This window comes from Dipodomys ordii, unplaced genomic scaffold (genome assembly GCF_000151885.1).
Source record: "Dipodomys ordii isolate 6190 unplaced genomic scaffold, Dord_2.0 Scaffold5, whole genome shotgun sequence".
Lineage (NCBI taxonomy): Eukaryota > Metazoa > Chordata > Mammalia > Rodentia > Heteromyidae > Dipodomys > Dipodomys ordii.
In genome coordinates, this window is record NW_012267221.1 from 36,669,281 (window position 1) to 36,673,459 (window position 4,179).

At 47.1% G+C, this 4,179-nt stretch overlaps 1 protein-coding gene across 1 annotated transcript in view; it reads left to right on the plus strand.

Annotated features, from left to right (window-relative positions):
* The first annotated feature begins 2,144 nt into the window (after window positions 1-2,144).
* Inpp1 (inositol polyphosphate-1-phosphatase) overlaps window positions 2,145-4,179 on the plus strand; it is a 25,621-nt gene continuing 23,586 nt past the window's right edge. Inside the window, exon 1 of the mRNA XM_013027080.1 lies at window positions 2,145-2,315. The gene's annotated coding sequence lies outside the window, so the exon portion shown is untranslated. The remainder of the gene's footprint in view (window positions 2,316-4,179) is intronic.

Sequence of the window (4,179 nt, forward strand, 5' to 3'; positions counted from 1 at the left end):
GTTATTTTTATGTATGCCTAACCTGAGAGACAGAGGTGGCAATTGCTGAAAATGCTCATTATAATCCAGTGAACTATAGCCAAAACCAGTATCACATTTCCAATAGCTTATTTCAGGTATGAGGCACAGTCGTAGCAAGCACACAGTGTTGATCTGTGTGACAGTAATTGTAATGCCAATGCCAGTTGATATGACTGCATTGACAGAAACAGTAATGAGGTAGGCAACATGATTCATGGTAAGGAGTGTGTTGAAGGGTAATTGGTGAAATTATATTAGTGACCATGTAATTCTAGGCCTTTAACCTGAAGAAATATAACAATCAATACTTGTGTGTATCTTGGACTCTGAGACTCCAAATTTATATGTCAAAGTCTGCTTCAAAGATGAGGAGATGGTTTCTAAGTCCTATCTCAGCTATAGCAATGCAATCTAGATCTAGTCTATATAAGAATTTTGAGCCAGGCATGGGTGGCTCACACCTGTAATCCTAACTACTCAGGAGGCTGAGGTCTGAGGATCATGGTTCAAAGCTATGCCTGGGCAGCAAAGTCCACAAGACTCTTATCTCCAATTAATCACCCGAAAACCAAAAGTGGAACTGTGACTCAAAATGGTAGAGTACTAGCCTTGAGCAAAAGAGCTCAGGGACAGTGTCCAAGCCTGAAGTTTAAGCCCATGACCAACAAAAACAAAAACAAAAGCTAAGAATATTAAAGTTTGAGTATCACAATGCTGGGCTGTATAATTTCTTTAAATGCAAGAGTGTTAGTTTGCAAGAACTACTGGAAGCATTAAGAATGATAGTCATGAATGTGCTGTTCCTGAACAGTGGCCTCAAAGCAGTAGCACAAATTCCTGCTCAGGAAACATATAAATCATTCTGTAATTGCCTCACAAATGATCAAAAGCTTGGATGTAAAATCTGACATTTTACAGAGCCTGCTTCAATAAAGAATAAAAGATTTGTGTTCTGTGATGATCAACAGTGTTCCTTACTACGTATCAGTCTGTCATAACAGGAACCAACCTTTACTCAGATGTTTCAACTGAAGAGATTTTATTGAAGACACTATTTACAGAAGTTGGGACTAGATTTAGGGCTGGATTTGGATGGAGGAGGGGGGAAAAAAAGAAGGGAAAGACAAGGATGACCTTGGGCACTTGCAGCAGTAAGGAACAGACTTGAATCAATAAGGATAGGAAATCATGTTTGCAGAACCCAATGGAAGCCTTGGAAGGAATCTTGGAAGTTCAAATCTACTGTCAGAAGTCCACCAGAAGCATGGAGTATAAGGGTCACCAGCGCGGCCCTGGAAGTCTCCAGGCACTCACAAACATTCCTCTGCTTGGGTTAGTCTATGCCAGACCCCCTTCTACTCAAATCGCTTTATGTTCCCATTCGAAACAGAAATTCCTACCCGTACTCCCCAGAACTGCCTAGTCCTAGTCCCCTCTGCCACCCCAAACCATCCTAGAGCTAGATCCATTCCCTACCCATGACACACGTCTGTCTAGGTCGCTAGGCCCACACCTTGCAAAGGAGATGTGGCTATGGTGAGCATTCAGCGTCCTTCCCACTAAGACCCTGGACCCCAGTGCCTCTGGCCCAGCTGCCAACCCAGCCGTCAAATCCGCAGTCATTTCCCACAGTACTGATGAATGAAGGAACAGGATTTTTAAAAGTGAATGTTGTGGGCGGCTAACCAGGAAAACAAGAGGAACAATGCGGAGTCCTTTCCTTCCTGGCCCTCCCATCTGACTCATCACGCTCCACTTGTGACGTGGTGGACGCCGGGCTCTGCAGGCGTGGGATGCCCTCGCCTGCCCTAGAAGCCTGGAGGCGTCACCCCGCCTCTCCGCGCCACAGCCACCGTCCTAGGGGAAACTAGGGGGCGGGGACCTGGCAGATGCTGAGCTCCAGGGCTTCCAGGCCAGGCCGTCGCCCGGGCTCTGCCTTCCTCTCGGGTGACCTCCGCCGTCCTCCCGGCCCGGGGCTCTGGCGCTGAGCCCGCGCCCAGACGCCTGGCACCCCTGTTCTAGCCCGCGGCGCCCCTCCACGCCTCCCCGCGCGGCTCGTGTTCCTCCTCCTCCTCCCCCCTCCCCCTCTCTCTCCTCCCTCTTCCGTTTCTCGAGGGAAAGACTGTAAGCCTTCTTCCCCCCTCTGCATCCCCGGCTTAGGTAATACGTTTCCTCCTTACGCCACCGACACCCTCGGGTCCCCGCCGCCCGGGCTTCCCCATCCTCCTCCTCGGATCTGGGTGCCCGGCGCTGGCCGGGCGGCGCGCGCGCTCCCCCGCGTCTCCGCAGGGCAGGTGAGTCAAACAGGCCGGGCGGACTCCCGGCCTGGGGCGCCCCGGCCTGCGGGGTGAGGGGTGCGGGGTGGGGGTGGGGGGGGACCCGGCCTGGCCCTGCCCACCCGGGCAGCGCCGCCGCGATCATCCGCGGGGAGGAACTCGAGGGTCCCCGCGGTCCCCCGGCTCTGCAGAAGCCATCGGAGAGAAATCCGCGCGGGGAGGAAAGGAGTGGCGGGCAAACTTGAATTTGTATTTCTTTCAAGTCGTCTCCTTAGCAGGTCTAGGTAGGAGAAGCTGATCTGACACTTGTCAGAGCCGTGGTTCAGCAGGTAGAGGGCGCCGCTGGCAGCGCCCTGGCCCCGTCGCACAGGCTTTTCAGAGCCGCTTCCCAGGTAGACACTGCCCGCGGCCCCCAGACCTACCTGATGCCCTGCGCTTAGGAACATCTTTACCTCCTTGCTTTTCGTTCTCTCTGCCTTTTGAGGTGTGGGTTCGTGAGTCGTAGACAGTGGGTGCACACTGTATGTAGGTGGAAAGATGCTCAGCCTAGAATCACCTAGGGTGTTAGACACAAATGGTAAAAGAGAATGCCTGGATTACTTAGGACGCGCGCGCGTGCACACACACACACACACACACACACACACACACACACACACACAGTCACTCTAACCCAGCACATTGTGGAGCCTCTCAGTTTTTAACCTAGTCTTAAGGTGTGGAATAAGCAGAGGTTTGTCCCCTGTGTAGAACATTTGTATCTTTTTAGTACTTTGAACTTTTCAAATAAACGGTATTATATTCTTTTATTAGTTTATGTTCCTTTAGAGGAAAATGTTTCACTTGAAATGTGTGTCTTCCATCAAACAGTTTATAAACATCTTTAATAATAAACACTTTTTCTACAAAGTGGAAGAGTAAATAGAAATCTTAACAGTTATACTGCTAGTCCCATCCATGATGCATAACATAATCTGTAAGCTCTACTTTATAATTATAACATTTGGGGGATGTATATTAGATCAAATAACTCATTTATGATTGCAGAAATAATCATCATCATCTTGTAAAAGCTTATAATTCTGGCTTTCTGATTGTTTTAATTCTAAAGTTTTTGTAATGAGTAATCCTTTACAGATTAATTTTGCTGCAAGAAAATCCTTTTAAATAGGTTTATCTTTAGTGGAATGAGAACTTGTGGATTTCTAGAACTCCCACTGTGTGTCATGGGGGAGATGGAATGTGTTTCTTGCTCTCAAAGCAATCTACAGCCTTAAAGTGAAGAACAGTAGATGCCCCAAGAAATGACTTGATTGAGGAGCTTTAGGCTCTTCTTGTAAAGTGCACTAATCTCTTTGTTTACACCCAGATTACTGAATAGAAATGCATAGTCTATTAAAAATTAGTTTAACTGCTACACAAAATCAGTGTCAAGACAAATAGCCTAGGGCCTTTCTTTTAAAATAATTTTCATGACTCTATTGAAGCTTCTCTTCAATCAGCAAATATTTATTATGCTCTTATTAGTGCCAAATGCCTTTGAAATGTGCATTTCCTTGAGACTCTAGTTTTGTTCTATAAAATATATATAACATGAATTTACCATTTAACCATTTCCTTCCCTTCCCTCCCTTCCTCCCTCCCTCTCTTCCTCCCTCCCTCCCTCCCTCCTGCTTCCTTCCTTCCTTCCTTCCTTTCTTCCTTCCTTCCTTCCTTCCTTCCTTCTTTCCTTCCTTCCTTCCTTCCATTCTTCCTTTCTTCCTTCCTTTCCTTTCTTTCTTTCTTCCTTCCTTCCTTCCTTCCTTTCTTTCTTTCTTTCTTTCTTTCTTTCTTTCTTTCTTTCTTTCTTTCTTTCTTTCTTTCTTTCTTTCTTTCTTTCTTC